This window comes from Petaurus breviceps, unplaced genomic scaffold, assembly GCF_028583685.1.
Source record: "Petaurus breviceps papuanus isolate PSGF00001 unplaced genomic scaffold, PetGlider_PUasm1.0 470, whole genome shotgun sequence".
NCBI classification, from domain to species: domain Eukaryota; kingdom Metazoa; phylum Chordata; class Mammalia; order Diprotodontia; family Petauridae; genus Petaurus; species Petaurus breviceps.
Window position 1 is genome coordinate 2,406,084 of NW_027186350.1, and position 24,786 is coordinate 2,430,869.

General features: G+C 38.2%; 1 long non-coding RNA gene across 1 annotated transcript in view; it reads left to right on the top strand.

The window, feature by feature from the left end:
• Positions 1 to 24,786, top strand: part of LOC138171930 (uncharacterized) — a 615,043-nt gene that overhangs the window by 547,379 nt on the left and 42,878 nt on the right. The gene's annotated exons all lie outside the window — the stretch shown is intronic.

Consider the following 24,786-nt stretch of genomic DNA (forward strand, 5'->3'; position numbering starts at 1 on the left):
TCTTTATAATTATGATTTTTATTTTAGATGGTTTAAAAATTACTTTGTGTAATCCATAGGCCAAACAGGCATGAAGGCAGCTAGCACATCGAATGCTGGGCCCAAAAAGCTGTTGCTGTTGAGTTGTTTCAGTCATGTCCAACTCCGCGGCCACTGCCAATAGCATTGACACTGCACTGCCTCAGTTTTCTCATCCATAAAATGGTTGTCATGGTAGCACCTACCTCCCAAGGTTGTTAGGAGGCTCCAATGAGATGGTATTTGTAAAGTGCTTAGCAGAAGTCCTTTGATAGAAGGTGCTTAATAAATGTTTATTCCCTTCCCCAAAGAACCCTTCCTGAAGGGCTATTAAATGTTATCTGTCCTGTGTCCTATTCTTTCAAAGTCTGTATAGTTAATTAGCTCTGATACAGCAGACTGATATGTATGTGTCGGTACCTTTTTAAGGCTTAATATATGTCCCTTTCTACTGCTTTGATGTTGTTTAGTCATTTTTCAGTCATGTCAGACTTTTTATGACCTTCTTTCGAGTTACAAAGATAGTGAGGGCATTTACATTTCCTTCTCTAGCTCATTTTACTAATATAAATGAGGAAACTCATTAGAGGCAAACAAGGTTAAGTGACTTGCCCAGGGTCACACAGCTATTAAGTGTCTGAGGTCAGATTTGAACTCAGGAAATTGAGTCTTCCTGACTCCAGGCCTAGCACTCTAACCACTGTGCAATCTAACTGCCCTTTCTACTGCTATTTCTTGTTTTATCTGGAATGTCAATTCAATTCATTTAGATAAATATTTATTAAATATTTACTCTATGCAATGAATACACTGTGTCGGAGGCTGGGGATACAAAGGTGAAAAAGGATGCCTTCCTGGTCCTCAAAAAGCTTACAGTCTAATAAGGAGATGAGATGTGGGCACAGAGAATTATACTACCGTGTTTCCCTGATAATAAGACACTGTCTTATTAAATTTTTTTGGACAGAAAAACACCAGAGGGCTTATTTTCAGGGGAGGGCTTATTTTAATGAACATTGACAGCAGTTTTAATAAACAGGTAAATGTGAACAAAAAAATGTACCAGCAAGCAAATCACTGGGGAAGAACAGGATGATGTGCTCACTGCTGCAGCTCTGATTGGATGCAGCTCAGAGTGCGGCGTGCGTTTCGTGGGGGGGGGACGGTGCATACAGAGGGTACCATAATGTAGCGTGTAGCGCAGGGGATCACCTTCACTACAGTAGCAATCTCAATAGGGCTTATTTTTGGGGGAGGGCTTATTTTAGAGGAATCTTACACAGTAAGGGGAGGGCTTATTTTTGGGATAGGTCTTATTATCGGGGAAACACGGTATCAAGAAAGAAAGCATGGTATAGCAGAGGGAAGTTGGGACTCAATATTAGTAAAGGCATGAGTCTCTAACACTAACTAGCAGTAATACCATGGGTGAGCCATTTAAACTGTGAGCCTTGGTGTTCTGAACTATAAAATAGCAAGAAAAATACCCATTGGGGGGGGGCGGAGCCAAGATGGAGGAGTAGAAGCATGACCTTCCTGCGGCTCCAGCTTCCACCCTCCCCAATCCATGTAAAAAGGGGACTCTAAACAAACTTTGGAGCTGCAGAACCCACAAAATAATACAGAGAAGCTAACCTCCCACTGAGGACAGCCCAGCAGGCCAGCAGGCCGGCAGGAATCAGCCAGCGCAGCGCTCTGGGAGCCGAGCCCAGCATCATGCCGAGGTTTTAGCCCCAGGGTGGGCCTGACCAGCCACCAGCCAGAGGGACTCCAGATCAGCAGCAGCTGTGGCCGTTTCCAGATTTATCAATACATAGATGCGAAGGACAAGGTGAGAGGCCAGTGCAGTCTGGACTTTGGGACCCAGTAAGTGGGAGTGCGTGGCTTTTACCCCTGGGGCGAGAAACTGCTGAGACGCCAGCACAGCCTGCCAGTGCCACATGGCGGCTTCAGCTCCTGGCCTACAGAGTGTAGGGGGACCAAGCATCAGTCTGAGGGGTCATCGCTCTTGCTTTAACCTGCTTGGATCTGGATTGCAGTCTAGGGTGGAGGTCCTGGCGTGTGTGTCCAGTTTGCCAGAGCGTGTGGAGACCTCAGAGAGGGCACCCATCTAATACCTCTGGCAGCTGAGAAAACCCCAGTGTTTGGGACGAAAACTCCCGTCTGGTGGCAGAGTCCTACTGTGGCAAAAAGCCCAAAAGTCAAATCATTGAGTGGCAAAATGAGCAGGCAAAGGAAACAAAGCAGACAGAAGATTCCAACATTACACTCCTATTTTGGGGATAAGAAGGAGCAAGGCATGGAACAGGAGGAAAACAGTGAAGTCAGAACTCCTGCACCAAAAGCTTCAAAGGAAAATACAAGCTGGTTACAGGCCATAAAGGACCTTAAGAAGCAGATAAGAGAAGTGGAGGAAAAATTGGGAAGAGAAATGAGAACAATGCAAGAAAATTATGAAATGAGAGTCAACAGCCTGACTGAAGAAAATAATATCTTAAAAAACAGACTGACTCAAATGGCAAAGGAGGCTCAAAAAGGCAATGAGGAGAAGAATGCCTTAAAAAGTCGAATTTGCCAGATGGAAAAAGAATCTCAAAAGCTCACTGAGGAGAATCATTGCTTCAGAATTAGATTGGAGCAAATGGAAGCTAATGACTTTATGAGAAATCAAGATGCTGTTAAACAGATCCAAACAAATGAAAGAATAGAAGGCAATGTGAAATATCTCATGGGAAAAACCACTGACCTGGAAAATAGATCCAGGAGAGATAATTTAAAAATTATTGGACTACCTGAAAGCCATGACCAAAGTAAGAACCTAGAAAGCATCCTCCAGGAAGTTCTCAAAGAAAACTGCCCTGATGTTTTAGAACCAGAGGGCAAAATAGAGGTTGAAAGAATCCACCGATCACCTCCTGAAAAAGATCCCAAAAAGAAAACTCCTAGGAATATTATAGCCAGGTTCCAGAATTCCCAGATTAAGGAGAGAATATTACAAGCAGCCAGGGAGAAACAATTTGAATATTGTGGAAACACAATCAGGATAACCCAGGATCTGGCAGCTTCTACACTGAGGGATCGAAGGGCTTGGAATGTGATATTCCAGAGGTCAAGGGAGCTGGGATTAAAACCAAGAGTCACCTACCCAGCAAAACTGAGTATCATGTTTCAGGGGAAAATATGGTCATTCAGTGGAATACAGGACTTCCAAGAATTCTTGCTGAAAAAACCAGAGTTGAATAGAAAATTTGACTTTCAGATACAAGAAGCAAGAGAAGCATGAGAAGGTAAACAGGGAAAAGAAATCATAAGAAACTTATCAAAGTTGAACTATTAACATTCCTACATGGAAAAACAATAATTGTAACTTATGAAATGTTTCTCAGTAGTTGAAAGGATTAGAAATATATATATGTCTTTATATGAGGGTATGCGGGCATATGAATACATATGTGAATGTGTGTATATACGTTTACAGGTATACATAGATAGAGAGCACGGGACCAATTTAACAGGAAGGGATGATACTTAAAAGGTGAAATTAAGTGGTGAGAGGAATATAATGAGAGGAGATGGGGAGAGACAGATTGGGGCAAACTATCTCATACAGAAGAAGCAAGGGAAAATGGTTACAATGGAGGGGAAGAATAGGAAGGCAAAAGGGAATGGGTCAACCTTATTCCTATTGAATCTGGCTTGAGGAGGGAGGGAAATACACACTAAATAGGGGATCTCACCCTCCAGGAGATAGGGGGAGAAGGGGATGAGAGGGGGGATGATGGAAGGGAGGGCAGGCGGGGGGGGAGGGAAGTTGGAAGCACCCACTTTTGAAAAGGGACAGGATCAAAGTAGAGAATAGAACGAGTGGGAGGTGGGATAGGAGGGAGGGAAATATAGTCAGTCTTTTACAATATATCTACTATGTTATTGTTTTGCATTAGCCGCACATGTACAACCTATACTGAACTGCTTGTCTCCCCAGTGAGGGTGGGTGGCAGGGGGGGAAGGGAATGAATCTGGAATTGAAAGTTTTAAAATCAAATATTCAAATATAAAAAAAAAAGAAAAATACCCATTGTACCAGTCTCACAGCATCGTGAGGATCAAAGAAGATAATGTGTAAACATAATAACAACAAAACTCCATTAACATCAAAGTGCTATGTAACTCTTAGTTATTATTGGGGAGTAGTGTGTTGTAATGGGTAGTGTTGAAATTGGAATCAGGAAGATCCAGTTTCAAATCCTGCCTCTGTGTGACCATAGCACCGAAAGGAAAAACAAAACAAAACCTTTATCATGTATTTACTACATATGAAACATTGTACTAAGCCCTATCAAATGCTTTTCTTTTGACCTGGAGACAGTACCTGCCCTCAAGGAGTTCACATTCTAATTGGAGACACAACGCATGGGGAGGAGTCATGTTCCTGGTTGGCTTGTGGCTGTTACTTACAAAGAACCTCCAGTCTATACACTATGTACTGACAGGTCTCACTGATGTAATTATTCATCTGGCCCATTAGCCTCACAAAATAAAATATTGCTACTATTATTCTACAAGTTATAAAACTATTATGTCCACAAAAGAAGTCAAAATAGACTGGCCTGAATACTTCAGAGGGGGAGGAACCAGTCAAGGAACTGACCTCTCAGTTGGACCTTCAAGGAAGAGAAGAATTTCAATGTATGGAAATGGGAGTGGATTCTGTGCCTGTTTAGCAATTGGCTCATTTGCAAAATTACCAAGCCAGAAGAGCAAAGTGTAAGATCAGGAGACATTAGGTATGATTCCAAGCACAGCACCCTAGTATCAAGGGAAGCCCAAGGCTCTGGAGAGTATGGGCAAGGGAAAGCATTTGGATTAAATCTCTGATAATTAGTGAGATTATATAGGCAGTAGGATGAGGATTAGATTAATATTGAGAGAGAGGGTGGCCAGGTAGCACAGCGAGTAAGAGCACAGGCTCCAGTGTTGAGAAGACCTGGAGATCGAATCCCGGGCTCAGACACTTAGCACCCACCCAGAAACACCTGGCCGTGTAACCTTGAGCAAGTTACTTAACCCCAATTGCTTAGGGGCGGCCAGGTGGCTCAGCGAGTAAGAGCACCAGCTCCAGTGTCAGGATGACCTTGATCAAATCCGGGCTCAGATACTCAGCACCACACCCAGAAATAATAACTGGCCGTGTAACCTTGAGCAAGTTACTTAACCCCGATTGCTTTAAAAAAAAAAAAAGATTAATATTGAGAGAGAACTCAAAAGGAATGGATCTCTGATGACTATATTTGAAATAAAATACTTTACAAATCTTTTTTTAAAAGAACACTAGAAATGTTAGTTATCATTATCTAAATCATCATAATCTGTAGTCAGCACCAACACTGGTGGATACCAAGAGAGATGTTTTTTAAAGTAGAATTTAATGGTTTTTTTTTTGTTTTTGCTTTTTTGGAAGGAGGAGGGCAGGGCAATTGGGATTTAGTGACTTGCCCAAGGTTACACGACTAGTAAGTGTTAAATGTCTAACCAGATTTGAGCTCAGGGCCTCCTGACTTCAAGGCCGGTGCTCTATTCACTGCACCACCTAGCCACCCGGAGAAATGTTTTTTAAATGGGGATGGGGATGGAGAACGAATTTATGTTTGTCTTCCCAGCACTCATGTAGTTTAATGTGTATTCCACCTATAAGCAAGGGCACCCAAGTTTACAGAGAGCTATTGAACTGGATTAACCATCACCCAGGCCATGACCCTGTTCTTCTTTCTGCTGTTATTGCCAATATCTCAAGCTCATCAAAGGTAAAGAGGAGTCACTATCAGCAGCTGGCAATCTAGAAGCTAGGTCAAATGTTGAGATTTAGAGACAAAACATATGACAGCAGCAGTGAGAAGAGAAGGAATAAAAAGGGTTCCAGATGGGATGGTCCTTCTAGGCCTACCATTTTGTAGAGATCTTAGTTCCTGTTTTCAGTGCTATCTTTTATCTCAACCACCACTATCTCCTACTTTCTCAGGTTTGTTCAAGTTCTGCTGCTTTCAATCTGCACCCCATTGCCAACTCTCTCCCTTCTGCCTTGGGGATGGATGGAACTTTAATGTGACTGACATCTTACTTTCTCCCCTTTTCTTCATTTAAGAACCTTCTGTGTGCAAAGCTTTTAGGAGAAATAAGAAGACTAAATACTCCTTGTTCCTTTAAGAATTTTTATTGTAAAACTTTAAGCTTGCTGATTTTTATTGCCCTCTATTCCTTCCTCCTCTGGGGCCATCTGTTATACTCCCAAGCCCAGATAGATCCAAATCTTAAATGTCCTGTTGTTCATTTTAAGCACCTTTTGCACCATGTGCTCTTTCTTGAAAGTTAAGGATTCACCTGTATCCTTATCACCTGTGTCTGTAGCACATATGTGAAGGAAAGGGGTGGTACATGTTTGATACAGACAAAAGATCAGCTCCTAGCTACAAGGAAGGTAAGTATCCCACCTTCCCTTTTTGGGTCTCATGATATTTAAAAGGCTTCTAATTTTTATAAACCATAACTGTAGACACATTGGAAATACCTTTACATAGCCCTTCCACATATACTGTGCTCCTAAGGGGCCCAGGTGATATAAACTTACCAAGTTTGCGCGAAGTCACTTTCAGAGAAGATTGATATTCTATTCCTTCATTGTCTGACAAAGAAGGAGACAAAGTATTCTCCCCTTGCAATCTGTCAATACTGACCTTCTGGATGATACCAATGATAAAAAGCACCAGGATGACCAAGAAGGCAAAGAGTAAAACCATCCCTTTGGAGAAGACCTTTGGGGTCCTTCTGCCTTGCACCATCCTCTCTCGTCTTTTGCTGGTCTGAATCTCTAATCCTTTAGGGAGGGATCAGAAAACACTATGAGTCATGCCAAGGTACACTTCAGCCAAGAATCGAATGCCACTTGCTTCATCTGAATCTTTAATCTGAAGAAGTTAGGTGTTTTCTGCTTAAGAAAGGTCTATGAGACAGCCTAGCTTTTCCTAGAGGCAGTATGAAATTTTTAGAACATTATGGGGCAGATTTCCAAGTACTGCTGGGTCAGTCAAGCATACTTTGCAGGGCTTTGCAAATCAGATGAATAAAAGCAGATACAGCCTCATGGCTGATTGGTTGAAGTTTTCTTTGCCCTTGGCAAGAAAGTATAAAATATAACTCTTGAGGGATATGTCAGGTCTGGTTTCTCTGGGTACTAAGTGGGAAAGGAGGATAAGAAAGGGATTTCCCAGGAGTCCATCTTATTCCATAGATGCCTGTTGCCCACAAGATCCTTTCCACCTATAGTTATCAGGGATGAAACAAAGGTTGGCCCACCAAAGGATGCTTATGGGGAAGGAGGTTGCTTATATTTCCAGAGAATTTCTTTCATTTGACAATATCTCTCGGTATGTTCTTTACCTTTATTGTAACTGATGTAAGGTGGTAAAGTATTATCTAAAGTACAGAAGCTTGGATTCTAGGGAAAAACAACTGGATTGTAGTTTGAGTTCAGAGCTGTGATTTCCTACTTCTTTTTCTCTTACATTTTCCTCACACTTCATATGTGGCTTTGGGCAAGTTCTTGAACCTCTTGATGTTATCACGTTTCATTTCCTCACAGCAAAAACTCGTAACTGTTTCTAGGAAAAATCTTGAGCCTGGCATTTGAAACACTCTGCTATCTGTCCCTAAAAGTCATAATGAACCTGCCTGATGTGCCCAAATTCTGCTTGTCATCTCTCATTCTTGACAGTCAGTGACATCTTGATACCATGCTACTGTTTTATAACATCAAAAAACCAAATACGCTCGTAGGGTACATTAAGGGAGTTATAGCTTCCATAACTAAAATGATAATTGTCCCTATGTACTTTATCAGGCTCATATAAAAGCTTATTTGGAATATTGTGCTCATTTCTGGACAAAACAGTTTTAGGACATTGGAGAATGTCCAGAGGAGGTAAAATATGATGGTTAATAGATTTGAGCTCATAACATATGAGAATTTTTTGAAGGAACTGGACATGTTTGGCTTGGAGAAGAGAAATCTTAGAGTTGATGTAGCTGTCTTTAAGTATTTTAAAGGCCATCGTGTATGAGAGAGATTTAACTTGTCCTAGAGGACAGAACAATGAGGCATGAGTAGAAGTTGCAAAGAGACAAATTTGCACTTAAATTTAAGGAAAATTTTCTCATTTTCTAAGATCTATTCCAAAGCAGAATAGGCTCCCTTAAGAGGTGGTATTTAGGGATGATCTAAGTAAAAGAGGGAAGACCTCCTTCAAGGTCTTCAAGCAAAAGGCGGATGACCATTCGTTGGGTATGTTATTAGTGATGATTCCTTTTATATGTAAAGAAATTGATTGAGCAAATCATTCAAGCCACCCCACCTCACTTAGAGTAAGTTATAAGTTGCGAAGCCCTGAGAATTTAACTGACAACAACTTGCATCAATCAATCAGATTTAGGTGTGTACAAGGTCTGGACAACCCCTTGAATCAACCCAAAACTTTTCAGCTGTCTGTGACTGTAAGTATGTTCTCAGTGGTTAAGAAACTTGGTTATGACTTGTTGACCCTATATAAAACCATAGAACTAGCTGGATCCTGAGATTTAGAGTGCTTGGTAATACAGAAAAGGGAGGGTTATATCTAAATACTGAGAAGGAATAGAAAGAATGGGGTATCAGGGAGAGGAGCAAAACTCCAGATCTAAAAACTTTTGTTCTTAATCTCCTTCTCCTACATTGACTGGAAGAGAGCCTAGTGAATTTAGGAGTTATGGAGGATTTTGAACTTCCTATCTTCCAACTGATGCCCCAGAAGTGTCCTTGGAATAAGTGACAGAAGAGTCTTTATTGAGAATCAAGATTCAAAATTGTATGAAGAGCTCAGTAAATGAATTAAAATTCCCTGGCCTCAAGGAACTGACATTTTCTGTCAGCATTAGTTTTAGAACACTTATTGGCATAACAATATAGCCGGTTAAGAGGAAAAGAAAAATGTCCCTAGTATTTGGCTTACTTTATAAATTTGTAAGCAAAGCCAAAAGTTTATGGATTGATGGTCAGCAATCAGTTCTATTATTTATTCTATTATATATATATATTACTATTCTATTCTATTTATTCTATTATTTCTTCTTATTTTTCCCCCTGGGCTGATAAGAGGGAAGAATATTCAATTAAATTATGTTTATATATTTTTTGTTTATCCCTTGTGCTTAGCACAATGCTTGTATTATGTTGTGTGATGTTATAGGTGCTTAATAAATGTTTATTAGATTGGAATGAATTGTTTTAAAAGTGTTACTAACAAACATGATATGCCCTTGGAGAAAAAATACTGGAAGTAGATATCATGGAAATATTTTTTCCAGCATGGAAAACACCAGGTTTGGAATGCTGTTGGAAATAAGAGATCTGTCCATTAACCTCCTCTCTCTCTTTGCCCCAAGTTTATGTATACAGGTTACATATGATTTTGGTACCCATTGCCTGGCATTTAAAAGGGGCCCAAAGCTTGGCTTGCTTGTTTCCCATTCTGCTGGTTCATTATTTTCTACGACATCAGTTTCTTATTACTTTGTCACTGAATGCACTACTAACTTTGTTCTCAGTGTGCATTATGTATTCTTAGGATCAGAGCAAATTGTGCCTGTGCAAAGTCAGTCATGTGGACCTGTGTGACACTACTGGGTTAATTATTTATTTATTTTGTCTGCTAGATTAGTAATGAGCAGTTACCTTGGTAGAGATTGCTTCATTTTAGAATCTGATCCACTACAGGAGATGAACACCTCCTAAAGAATCTCATTTGCTCTAATTTTAGGAAGTTTTCTCCTGACATCAAGCCTAAATCCCCTGCTTTGCAGTATCTACCCATGATTCCTAATTATACCTTCTGGGGCCAAACATAAATAAATCTAACTCTCCCTTCCAATTGATGGTCTTTCAAATATGTATAAACTGCTATCACACACCCCCCTTCCAGTCTTCTGTTTAAGTTTTATATTGAACTCAAGATACTTCATTGTTTTGGTTGTCCCCATTTATCAATTTTCTTCTTAAAATATGGCACCCAGAACTGAGAAAAATAATATAGATGAGGTCTAACCAGGGCAGAGCACATTGGGACTGCCACCACATTATTCCCAAACCTATGACTTTCTTGTGAAACCTGAAATGTCCTTTGCTTTCTTGGATGCCATATTACTAAATAAAGCTTAAAATGAGTTATGGATGACAAGGAATTCTAAGGATAACAGCAACAAAGAAAGCTTTTGTTGAAAAAATACTATAGTTTACAGGAAATTTTTAAAAAAGAAAAGAAATTGTCAGAAGGGGCTAATACTCCAACAGCATCAACTAGCACTCCAAAAATGGGAATGGTACTGAAGAAACATTAGAAATGGCTGAGAAGCTTAATCAAAGATAAATAGAAGAAGAAAAATTGGAACTCTTAAAGGAGAATTCAAGAAGACAAAAAAGAGAATTGATGGTATAATACATATCAGGAAAGTGAGGTCCAGAAATGTTACAAAACTTACCTAATGGCATACATTTAGAAAGTAGCATAGTTAGGATTCAACCTTAAGTCTTTGACTACAAAGGCACACTCTTTTCACTACAGCCCTATCTATACTATGCTGACTCTATCTAACTTAGGCATAAATGTAATGTGCAATAAGGATACAATCATATTTACATAACTCTTTAGAGTTAAAAAAATACTTTCCTCACTTTGATATGGTTAGTATAAGGATTAAAATCATTGTTTTGTACATGAGTGTACTGAGGCTCCTGGGGTGACATCATTTATCTATGATCCCTTCTATAAACAGCAGAGATGCTCTATTCATGATGATACCATATGGACTAGCTGCCAAAAAATAATGAAAACAGTGAATAAACAGAAATGTACCTTTGCTCCATCACATGTTCAAAATCTTTTTTTTTTTTAGTAAATATTCATTATCAAGCCATAAATCCCAAAACAAAATAACCATTTAGACTTGCACAGATCATTGTGTGAACACTACTTGCTTTCCTGATGAGAACAGAGTGAGCAGTAAGTAACACTGTTGAAAAAGCATTAAGGAGATGCCATTATCTGGCAGCACATAATATGTTACAAAAATAATAATAACCTTTGATCCAAATGTCCTATTGCTAGGAATATTCCATGAAGGTATTATCAAAAAACAAACAAGAGCCAAGAATGTACCCAGTCAAAGATTTTTTCTAGGAACATTATAAATAATTGTAAAAAAAAAAAAGCTAGAAATAGCCTAAATGTATGAATGAATGGTTAAGTATGTTTTGGTCATGAAATACGATATATGCCATTAAGAAGAACAAGTAAGAGAAACTATAAAGAAATCTAGAGTAAACTTGATGAATAATGTAATGTGCAATAATTAGGCAACAATAGAAAAAACTGAACCAAAAGAACAGAGAACACACTAAGCATGGCCACATAAGATTGAGTGAAAGAGGCGGCCTGGAGTCAGGAGGACCCGAGTTCAGTTCTGGCCTCAGACACTTAACACCCATACAAAAAAAAACAGTAGCCATGTAACCTTGAGCAAGTTACTTAACCCCAATTGCCCTCCAAAAGGCAAAAAAGAAAAAAAAGAGTGAAGGAGAATGGGGGAAGAATACTGATAATTTGAAGAGAGTGACTTAAAAGTTATAATATTTTATACATTGAGAAGAAATCATGTAAATGTAAATAGTAACAAAGCAAGTTATGTTATATTCATGTTCCATTATTAAGTTGATAATAAATCCCTCTTTTTAAAATGAGGGAATCATTTCAGAATCAGCCGCTAAATAAACATATATTATGTGCCTATGTACCAAGCACTATGTTAGGCACTGTAAATACAAATATCAAAGTGAAATTGTTCCTGTCATCCAGTATCATTCATTCAGAAAAACAATGGACATATTAGTGCCATGAGAAAAACAAGGCAACTAGGTCCTTTGCTCCCTCTGTTTAATATTCAAAGAGAGAGGGTATCAAAAATAAGTTCCAAATGATCAATGCTGAAGAAGTGGGAAAACTGGAACAGAAATATATTATTGGTAGAGTTGTGAATGTATCCAACCATCCTGGAGAGCAATTTGGAACTATGCCTAAAGGGCTATAAAAATGCGCATACCCTTTGACCCAGCAATGCCACTTCTAGGCTGTATCCCAAAGAGATTATACAAGTGGAAGAAGGACCTATATATACAAAAATATCTATAGCAACTCTTTTGTGGTGGCAAAGAATTGGAAATCAGGGGGATGCCCATCAATTGGGGAATGGCTAAACAAGTTGTGGCATATGAATGTAATGGAATGCTATTGTGCTATAAGAAATGAGGAGCAGACCGACTTCTTAATAACCTGGGGAGGCTTATATAAACTGATGCTGAGTGAGGGGAACAGAACCAGGAGAACATTGTACACAATTATAGACACACTATATCTGTGATGATTAATAGACTGAACTCTTCTCAGCTGCAAGGCTATAAGACAGCTCCAAAAGACTCATAATGGAAAAGGTTATCCATATCCAGAGAAAGAATTACAGAGTCTGAATGCAACTTGAAGCAAACTTCTTGCTCTCTCTCTTTTTTGTTTTGTTTCTTCTTTCTCATTGTTCATTCCATTGGTTGCAATTCTTCTTTACAACTTGACTAATATTTGGTGTGAAGGTATAAGTAGAGCCTATATCATATTTTGTGCCACCAAAGGAGAGGAGAAGAGAAGAAGGGGGAAGAAAATTTGGAACTCAAAAGATTGTGGAACTGAATGTTGTAAACTAAAAGTAAATAATTTTTTCACAATAAGTTCCATTCTAAGTATAAGACCATGTGGGAAACAGAAAAAAAGGAAGAACTCAATGAGCAGATCTTTTCTTTACCAATAGGATTCCAACTGTAAAATCACAGAATTTCAATGTCTGTTGGAGGTCAGCTACTCCAACATGACCTTTGCTTAAAGTCCTCTAATGTGGGATGACCATACCTCCTAAGACATCTAGTTGCACTTTTGAATAACTCTACTTATTAAGGAGGTTTTTTCTTGCATAAAGCCTAAATTTATACTGCCACAAATATTATCCATCATTCCTAGTTCTATATTCTGTGATCATGAAAAATGAGTCATTCTTCCCAATCCAAGTATCCTTCAAATACTTGAAGATAGCAATCACATGATTCCCAAGTATTCTCTTTTCTGTGCCAAACTTCGCTAGTTCCTTTAAGTAATTTTTTAAATGGCAAGAGTATTAGACCTCTTACTATATGAGGTTTCCTGCTCTGGGTGTGTTTCACCTTTTCAATATCTTCCCTAAGAAGTGGTGTGCTGAATTAAACAGCACTCCAAATGTGGTTAGATCAATAGTACCAGGGAACTATTGTCTGCATTTCTCTGAACTCCGTGTTTCTTTTAATCCTGCTGACTTAGATAAAGTTAGTCTTTTTAGGGGCTATATCAAACTGGTTATTATTGGGGGGAGGGAAATTAAGCAATCAAAAGATCATCAGTCAGTAACTACTGGTCCATATGTCTGCTTTCACAACTCTATAAAATTTTTTAGAAATAGAAATGAGGACTAGACCTATGATTCCATTGGGAGCTTCTGGGAGAGGAAACTCCCTCTACTAGTATAGTTTGGTACATTCTGTGTAACGTTGAGTTTTAGATAGCTACCCAGAACATTAAGAGGTTAAGTGACTCACCCAGAGTCACTCAGCTATTATGTTTCAGAGGCAGTACTAGGTCTTTCTTTCTAATTTTTAGCCCCTTTGGCACACTGCCTCATAGAAATCCTTTATGAAAACCTGAAAATAAAATGGTAGGTTTCCCAAATTATATTCCATAGCAAACTATCTTTGTAGTCACACAGCTGACCAAAATGCATAGAGAACACAAGATTCCATTGCGCTTATTGTTTGTTGACTATAAAAAAACAATTTACCTGTAGAGCAAAATGTTACCTTAAAACAAGTGTTCTTAACCTTTTTTGTGTGTGTCATAGATCCCTTTGGCAGTCTTAGGAAGCCTATGGATCCAATCTAGGAATAGTGTTTTTAAATGTATAAAATAAAATACAAAGAAAATTAATTGTATTGAAATGAAGCTCTCAAAACACATTTTTAAAAAGTTCAAGGAGTCAGTTTAAGAATTCTTTCCTCTAACAAAGTGTCTCCCACGCATATGTTAATATCATATAAAATTTCTTGAAAGATGTAAAAAATAGAAATAACATTGTTTTAGAACTCTTTGGCTATTAATTTCAAGTGTGAAGCATGTCACTAAAGTTGTTTACCACTGTCTTGGAGAATGTCCAATGAAGAACCCAAATGGAAAATGAATTCCCTATAGGTTGTTCATTAAATGTTCCTGTTGGTAGATGACATTTTGCTAATTTCATTAAGCTCCAGAATATTTTAGATCCTACCAAGAGAGATCCTTAATCACTTGAAAGAGTTTAGTCTAATTATCAAAGCAGGAAAAACTCATGTATATGAAGAATATGTTTTATGCAATTGGAAGGACAATCAGTAGAGCTTTCCTATTGGTACAAATATCTTGGACCAATAGTACAGATGGAAAATGAGCTGGATGCAAAATTGAATAGAATGAGGAGAGCAGGATCTATTCTTTTTGAGAAACTGTAAAGTGTTTATATTTTATTTTTAATTACATATTTATTTTCATTAAATATTTCCCAATTACATTAAAAAATTGAAACATTCATTTGAAAAAAAAATTGAGTTCCAAATTATCTCCCTCGCTCTCACCATTCTCCTACCAATTGAGAAGGTAAGCAATATGAAATCAAGTGTGCATGTGAAGTCATGCAAGGCATAATTCCATATTAGCCATGTTGCAAAAAGATGCACAAAAAAATCAAGAAAAATAGAGTGAAAAAAGTGTGCTGCAATCTGCACTTAGAGTTCCTCAGTTCTCTTTCTGGAGGTGGATATAATTTTTCATTACAAGTCCTTTGGAATTTTCTTGACCATTATCTGATTCGAGTAACTAACTAAGTCTTTCACAGTTGATTGTCATTACATTATTGTTACTGTATGCAGTGTTCCCCTGGCTCTGCTCACTTCACTTTGCACCAGTTCATAGAAGTCTTCCTAGTTTTTTTCTGAATCATCTATGAAACCATTCTGTTGTCATTTTTTAAAAATATATATTATTAATTTATTTTTGATATCTTTTTCTTTTTAAAAGTAGTTCCAAATACTCTCCCTCTCATCTGTCCCCTACCCACTGAGAAGACAAGTAAAATGATATAAAGTATATATGGGAAGTCATGCGAAACATATTTTCAAATTAGCCATATATCTATATCTATAGTATTATCTATATATCTATATCTATATCAATAGTACTCCACCACAATCATATGCCACAGCTTATTCAGTCATTCCCCAACTGATGGATATCCTCTCAATTTCTAATTTTTTTTGCCATCACAAAAAGAGCATATACCTACACATACCTACACATATGTGCATGTGTTTCCTTTTTCTTTGATCTCTTTGGGGTACTGACCTAGTAGTGATATTACTAGGATCAAAGAATATGCACAGTTTGATAGCCTTTTGGGAACAGTTCCAAATTATTGTCCAGAATAATTCCATCAATAATTTATTAGTATAATTATTTTCCTTATCCTCTCTAGCACTTGCCATTTCTGATAGGTGTGAGGTGGTATTTTAGAATTGTTTTAATTTGTCTTTCTCTAAGCCATAGTGATTTAAAAACAATTTTTTTGGCATGACTATATATAGCTTTGATTTCTTTTCTAAACAATGCCTGTTCATATCCTCTGACTATTTATGAACTGGGAAAGGGATCTTGTTTTTTATAAATTTGACTTAGTTTCCTATATATTCGAAAAATGAGGCCTTTATCACAGAAATGTTATAAAATTTTTGGATATTACTTCATTGTCTATGGAGCATTTTAGCAAAATATAGTTTCCCTGATTATCTCTTTTAATTAGATCTATTTTTGATTTTGCTTTGTCTGAGATCATGATTGCTACTCATGCCTTTTTTTTTTACTTTAGCTGAATAATAGATTCTGCTGAAGCCCTTTATTTTAGCTCTGTGTTTATCTTTCCATTTTAATACATCCCTTGTGTACCACATATTGTTGGATTCTGATTTCTAATCAATTCTGCTTTCTGCTTCAATTTTTATGAGTGAGCTCATCCCATTCACACTCACAATTCTGATTACTGTGCATTTCCCTTCATCCTATTTTCTTCTGCCCATCCTTCTCTCTCTCTTTTTATCCTTCCATTCCTCAAAACTCTGTTTTGCTTCTCACCTCTACCTCCCTTAATCCACCCTCCCTTTTATCATTCCCCTACCAACCCATATCTCTTATCTCCTTCCCCTTTTATTTCACTTTTGGGTAAGATAGGTTTCTATGTGCAACTTTGTGAGCGTGTGTGTATATATACATATTCATATGTATGTATGTATGTATGTATGTATGTATGTATGTATGTATGTATATACCTCCCTCTTTGAATCAGTTCTGATGAGAGTGAAGTTCAGGTATTGTCCACCACTCTCCTTCCCTCTCTATTATAGAAGCTCTACCTTTAATGACTCTTTTATGTGAGAAAATTTTCCCTATTCTACCACTCCATTCCCCCTTCTCCCAGGGTATCCCTTTTTCTCAGCTCCACTCCCTTTTTCTTTTGAAGATTATCACAACATAATTGACTTACACTCATGTCCTCTGTCTATAAAGATTTCTTCTAACTTCCCTAATAATGATAAAGTTCTTAGGATCTTACCATATAGGAATGTAAATACTTTAACTTTATTTAGTCTCTTTGACTACTCTTTTATGTTTACCTTTATATGCTTCTCTCAAATTTTGTGTTTGAATGTCAAAATTTATTTTCAGCTCTGGTCTTTTCATTAGTAGTGCTTGAAAGTTCTCAGTTTCATTAAATGTCCATTCCCTCCTCCCCTTCCCCAAATAATTATACTCAGTTTTTTTGGGTAGGTTATACTTGGTTGTAATCCTAGCTCCTTTGCCTTCCAGAATATCAAATTAAAAGTCCCTGTTCCTTTAACATGGAAGCTGCTTAATCTTGTAAAATCTTGACTCTGACTCCCCAATATTTGATGTTTTCTTTCTGGCTGCTTTCAATAATTCCTCCTTGGCCTGGGAGTTCTAGCATTTGAGTATAATATTACTGGCAATTTTTCTTTTGGGACCTCTTTCAGGAAGTGATCAGTGGATTCTTTCAATTTCTATCTTACTTTCTGGATTGAAGATATCAAAGCAGTTTTCCTTGAAAGTTTCTTGAAATATGATATCTAGACTCCTTTTTTTATCATGGCTTTCAGGTAGTCTAATAATTCTTAAATTATCTCTCTTTGATCTATTTTCCAGATGAGTTGTTTTTCCAATGAGATATTTCACATTTCCCTTCTACTTTTTCATTCTTTGCACTTTGTTTTATTGTTTCTTGAATTCTCATGGAGCCATTACTTCCACTTGTCTAATCCTAATTTTTAAGGAACTATTTTCTCCAGTGAGTTTTTATATCTCTTTTTCCATTTGATCAATTTTTCTTTTTAAAGAATTCTTTTCTGCAGTGAACAGAGCACGACTCCTGGAATCAGGAGGACCTGAGATCAAGTTTGGCCTCAGACACTTGACACACTCACTAGCTGTGTGACCTTGGGCTTGCCTTCCCCTCTCAAAACAAAAAAAGAATTCTTCTGAGAATTTTGTACCTCCTTTACATTTGGCTTGTTTTACTTTTTAAGGAGTTTTTTTTTTCTCCAGTGAATTTCTGTGCCTCTTTTACCATTAGGCCAACTCTGTTTTTTAAGGTGTTATTTTCTTCTGTATTTTTTGTGCCTTTTTACCAAACTATTAATTCTTTTTTCATAATTTTCTGGCATCACTCTCATTTATTTTACCAATTTTTCCTCCACCACTCTTATCTCTTTCTTTAACTCTTCTAGGAATTCTTGTTGGGGTTGTGTTCAATTTGCATTTTTCTTTGAGGCTTTGCTTGTATATGTTTTTATGTTGTCTTTTTCTAAGTTTATATTTTGGTCTTCTCTGTCACTGTAGTAGTTTTTTTTTTTTAATAGAAAACCTCTTTTTTGTTGTTTGCTCATTTTCCAATCTATTTCTTTACTTTGAGCTTTGTGTTAAAGTTGGACTCTACTCACCTAGGGTTGGAGAGGCACTCTCCCAAGCTTTAGTCTTTTCATGCTTCTGTTTTCAGAACTAGTTCTGGAGGTCTGCAAGTTTGGAGTGCTTCCAAGGTAATGTGATGATTCAAGGAGAGGTGTGGTCACGGTTGTCTTGGTGTGGATTCTGCTCTTTACCCAGGAAAGGTCTCTTTTCCCTTCCTGCCCCCCATACTAGTGCTCCCCTTGACTGTGCAGCTTTGACTAGGTTCCCTGGTCTCCTGCAGCTTCAAGTATTAGCTTGAATTAGCTATATATTATTATATGTTTTGCCTTGGTATTTTGAACAAAGCTGTTCCTGCTCCCTTGCTGCTGACCACAAGCACTTCTCCTCATCTACTGTGACTCAGAACTGCTTGTGGGCAATAGTCTTGCCCATTAGAGCCAGCTGTACCCAGCGCTGGCAATCTCTTTAATCTCTTTCTAACCAGTTGTCCAATCTCCAAGTCTCAGGACTGAGAGCTCTTAAAATTGCTACTGTCAAAACTGCCTCCAAGGCCCTCCATAGTGCTAATCCTGCATATGCCCTGGACAAGTCCCTATCCCAATGTCACAGATCTCTCCTGCTGACCTCCTAAGTTGTCTTAGTCTGGAAAAATATCTCCCTCTGACTTTTTGTTGGCTTTGCCACTCCAAAATTTGTTGTAAGGGGTTATTTTAAAGTGTTTTGGAGGGCAATATTGGGAGAGCTCAGCTAAGTGGATGTTTGTACTCTGCAATCTTGGCTTTTCCTGTGAAGGGTTAACAAATAACTTCCTTATAGGTTCTTTTACAACAGATCTGCCATCTATACATCAAAATCATTTAAGATTCATTGGAAGGTAATATAAACAAACAAGTTAAAAAAAACAAATTATAAATAACCATTTAATCAGTCTCTGACAATCTGTTTTCAAAAATGCACAGAGAGGTATAAAACAACCAGATATATGCTTGCCAAAGGTTTTTGCTACTGTGATGGAGGAGATCCAGTGCAGAGTTAAGGTTGAAGAGGAATTCCTGTGGATGGTGAGGTCCTCCAGCTGTTCTCATTTGTGCCTGACATTGTACTCATAGCATCAAATCTCAGAACTTCCCCAGAGATATCCATAGTCAGTCAAAGGAGTTTGGCTATTTGTCTACAAGAAAAAAGAATTCCTATTGCTCAGATTTCAAAATGGGTCTAGGAGCTCTATAGAGTTTTTCCATAAGTGTGTGAGGTAGACAGCACAGATGATAGATTAATTCCAGAGCTGAACAGGAGGAAAGGAGACTACCTTACTTTTGGGAATTTTCAAAACCCATTTACTGACCCTTACTTGCCCATGAAAGCAAAGGCCCATATTTTTAATACTAGTGTTCTGACAGTGTTGTTATATGACACTGAACCAAATGCCACTGAAGAGCTAAAAAGAAGGATAGAACAGAGTGCAATGGAGAGGTGCATACTAGGTGTGATCATGGAAGAACAGGAGTAAAGGAAGTTATGACACGGAGAAGGATGGGCTGGCCATGTTGCAAGAATAAAGGATGATAGGTGCATAGCCAGAATATTCCCCTAGTTTCCTCACAATGTCAGAAGAAAGGATGAAGAATACCTCCAGTACATTGGGTAGAAATCTTGCAGCAAATTTTGACACTCTTGGATACTCTTCCCTCTCTAAGTTTTTATAACACTCTGCTATTCTGGTTCTCCTCCTCTTTGTCTGATCACTCCTTCTTAGCTTCCTTTATTGGATTTTCATCTCTCTCTCACTCTCTCTCTTTCTATATACATATGTGTGCATGTATATATGCATGTATGTATTGAAGTTGCTAAACATAATAAATAGAGCATGGTTTGGGAGCAAGGTTAGTAGACCAGAACCAGTTACAGAATGTTTGCACATGCTCAAGTTTCTCCAGGACATTTCCATTATATATTATCACAAATTTCTCAGAAGCAGGCTCCTTAGCCTGTACAGGTAGGAAGGAATGTATTGTTCAGGGAGGTCTAGTACCTCTGGCATGAAGCCTTGCCAAATCCTTTGCAGGGATACTCATTCACCATTGGTGTCTGCCTTCACCCAGCTCTCACCTCTGGCTCCAAGAAGCTGACATGTTTAATGGTCATACCTCAGTAAACTGTCTTTGCAGACAGGCTAAACCAGGTTGAGAGTAACTGATGGGTCTCAAACTTATTGGTGAGTTAGGGGTATATCTACCTCAGGCAAATGAAGACTTCCTCTAGCAGAATGGGTATATGAGAATAATTTGTTCCAATGGCCATGAAGGTGGTTGAAGCATGTACTATGTAGTGCTTAGAGCTTGGTCAGACATTGAAGATGCCAAGGTCATCTATTGCATCCTGGGCCATCGCTAGTTGTCTAGACTTTTGTCCTGCCACTGAAATTTGATGACTCAGGAAGAAAGAGTGAGGATGCTCACTTTGTGAAACTGCCTCACTTAAATCCAGTTCATGTGCATGTCAAGACATCACCCATGATTATATTGGTCCTCTTTGAAAATACAGGACAAACAGCAATATGTAGGGATATACCATCAGAGATGCTCTGTGAATATGCCAATCATTGTTATAAAGGGATCATAAGTTATAACATATTAATACATTAAACTTCATCATATGTAACTACATTCTGTGATTATATCAACTGAGCGGAGATGGAAGGGAGTCACATCACTCCTTTATGCTGGTATGAGTCTCTGTGGAGTGACAGTAGGACTTATCCATAGAACATTAGCCAGGAATGCCTACACTCCCAACCCATGCTTTATGCCTATTTGTGTACTTACCAGAATGTTAGGGAAGTTGTCTGTCTAATCACCCCCAAGTTAATTTCCCTTTTGAAGGAAGTCCAAATCACAAGCTAGCGATGTGAATATGGAGAACCCTGGACAAATAAGGGACTTGGCATAGAAGGAATATGACAGGATCATAGACCTGGGGCTGAAGGAACCTTAGAGACTATCTGATCCACCCTTTATAGATTAGGAAATTGGACAAAGAGATTTTGTGATGTGCCTAAGGTCACATAGAGAGTAAGTGACAGATAATTGTGTTGAATCTTTTATGGGTTTTCTACATATTTATAGGGTCCTATGGGTTCTCTATGGTTTCTGTGGAATAAAATAAATGTTTTATTCAAATCTATGGAGATATAGGGATGAACTATATTTGGAGATTTTGAAAAGGTAACCCTGGGTGAGAACAGTACAAGGCAGAGAAATATGATAGGAAAAGAAGGTGGCTTCAGTGCTGGACCCTGTTTATGTGAGCCTAGAGCTTGGGGTTTTGGCTCATAGGAACTCTTTTTCTAAATTCTTAGTTTTCTCCTAAGTAATTCATCTTCCCAACTAGTGATGCCTGTTCATGTATTACTGCCAAAAAGGCAAGAAGAGGGAAACCTCAACCAACTAGGTATGGGGCTATAGCATTGAGTTAGAATTAATTTGACTTCTGAAACCTGAAAAGCATGCCTGGCTGACCCACTTGAGTCTGTCCCAAGGTACTCTATAAACTTCATACTGTTCCAGGAAAAACTAGACTATTTCAGACAGTCCTGTACAGGAAACACCTAGCTCCAGGATGTCATAACTCAGCACCTGACAAGACACAGTCTTTCCTGTGGCTCCATTGGTATTAACTTGTGACCCTTCCTCATCACCACCTCAAAGGAACTGGGAGCTGAACCAGTGGGAGCAAAGGAGTAGAGGATGATTCAAAGGAAAAGTCTTCAGGGGGTCTTTTCCATAGGCTTGGTACTGATCTGCATATTCTAAATCCTCTTTGTATTTTACACCAAGAAAAGTATCCAGAAGTTGAAGACAGAAGGACGCCAACAGGGGAAGAAACCCTTTCTTTCTTTTATCAAGGATGCTGCTTTAGTAAAGCACCTGTCTTTCCTGGGGCTGACTTTCAATGATCTAAGTAAATTTATCATATCTGGTCAGCTTGAGGGAAAGTCCATGGGGCAGGCTATGCAAAATGTATAACCAGTGATCATAGCTACAGGGCAGATGCAGGGAGTGGGAGATGTGCAGCTTTAAAAATATGTGCAGAAGACTTTTTTAAACTTAAAAATAATTTCAAAACAATATTTCCTAGGGCTCAAAGTAGAGTTAAGCACTGAAAAATAATATATTTAGTGGCAAACACTAGAAGGAGGATTCAAGAATAATCCCATGGAATCTTAGGGATACTTAGGCCCATCGCTATTTGGGGGCTAGAACATAGTAGGACTGCATGATGGAAACAAGAGACTGAGTCTTCCTCCCATTTGTGATAGCTGAGGGCATAGGCCCTAACCCTCTCCCTTAATCCTTTTCTCCTTCCCCCTTAAAAAAAGGAACTAGATCTAAAATATGTTACTTGGCTAGAATCCAGTATACAGTACCCTGGGTTCTTTTTCCTAGCTTTGGTTCAATGTACAATTCTTTCAAGGGAAAAGTTCTTTGATCTCGAACTTTGGTCTCTTCTCAAGAGAATCTCATTTTTCCTTCTTTTATTCCAGGAGCGACATGAAATTGTGTTTAAGTTTAAGGTGAAAAACCTTAGTATAGTGTAGTATAGTGTAGTATTGCGACTACACAATAATTGTGAATTAGATTGTGGACAGTGAGATAAAGAAGAGGAAACTGAAGAGAAGGGAAAGAAAGAGAAATAGGAGAGAAGGAAGACTAGAGAAAGGGGGGAGAAAGGAAACAGGAGGAGGGAAAAGAGAATTGGAATACATTAAGGAGAGGGGGAGTAAGGAGGAAAGTGAAAAAGTGAGGGGGAAGTGGAACAGAAAGAGAAAGGAAAAAGGAGACAGGAAGAGGAGTCAAGAGGAGGGAAGGAGGGAGAGAGAGAGACAGAGAAAGTGAGAGTGAGAGAGAGAGAGAAAACAAAGCAGAGAGAGAGGAAAGGAGAACAGAGAGAATGTTACAGTATGACCAATTGAGAGAAGAAAACAGAAAAATATGATCTTTAAAGCTGATGCCACAGAAATTAGTACCTCAGGTAGGAAACATCACAGAAGAATGGTTTATTATTCAAAGAAAACAGATGCATAGAAAGTTTGCTGTTGAACAGAGTAGACTGTCTGAGAAGACAAAACAGAAACAATCCAAAAAGATTCTGAAAATAAGCCGGATAGTTTAGAATTGGAAGAAATTGTTAGAATAGTCATTTCTTTGGGGGAATGTCTTCATTCCCAGTAAGAGAAGACATGAAGACTTGTCATTGTATTTCTGAGAGGCTGCCAACTTCTATCCATCCATTCATTCATTCAATCATTTATTCATTCATTCAAGAAGTATTTATGAGACTCAATTCTAATCAAATCCTTTTCATGCTTGGTTAAGATTTTCATTTGGCTTTGAGGTCATTAGGTAACCTTTGAAAGTTCACAGATTTTCTGATGGAGAAAGTGGTTCACCACTCTCATTTTTAACAGATGGCAAAATGAGACACAATACATTAAGGAAAATGACTAATATCATACAAAACCCAGTTTATTTGGCTCCACCCACTTTTTCTGAAAAGGTCATGCAAAGAAGATGATAGCAAAGGCAAGTTAACAGAAGAGAAAGTGTGATTTATTGGAAGAGGCACTGGATTTTTAATCAGAGGTCCTGAGGTTGAACCCTACTTCTATTACCTATATGATCCTGGCAAGTCTGTAACCTCACCTCAGTTTCCTCATCTGTAAAATGAAGGGGTTAGACTAAATAATCTCTGGGGTCCCTTCTAGCTCTGAATCTCTGATGCTAGGAATATAAAAGTGGGGCATGGTGCTATCAGTACTTTTAAAAGCAGAATGTGCTGAGTCTGGTAATAAATACTAAGGACAAAAATAAGTAAAATTGATTTTAGCTCTGTTGGGGTAAAGAGGTAAATCAAAGAAGGGATATCAATAAATTGACCAAAACATTTATATCTGTGACTTGAAGGAAAGCATAGATGGCAAACATCAAGTTTGCCGATGACATAAAACGGGGAAGAAAGTTAATGTAATGGGTGACGGTCAAGATACAAGACCCTGACAGATCAGACTAATGGACTCAATTTGAAGAAGATGAAATTTAATATAGATAAATAGATATTTAAAATAGATAAATGTGAAATCAGAGACTTGGCTTCCAAGTACAAGATGGGTGAAGCATTTCTAGACAGAAGCTATTCAGGCAAAGATCTTTAAGCTTTAGGGGACTTCAAACTCTGTATTAGCCTATCATGGAATATGAGTTGAAAATTCTGTCTTACACTGCATTAAGAGAGACTCAGTGGGGCAGCTAGGTAGCGCAGTGAATATAGGACTGGCCCTGGAGTCAGGAGGACCTGAGTTCAAATTTGGCTTCAGATACTTGACACTTAACTAGCTGTGTGACATTGGGCAAGTCATTTAACCCCAATTGCCCTGCCTTCCCCCCACCAAAAAGATGAAAGAGAGAGAAAGAGAGAGACAGAGAGACAGAGACAGAGAGAGAGAGACAGAGACATAGAGAGAGAGAGAGACAGAGAGAGAGAGACAGAGAGAGAGAGAGAC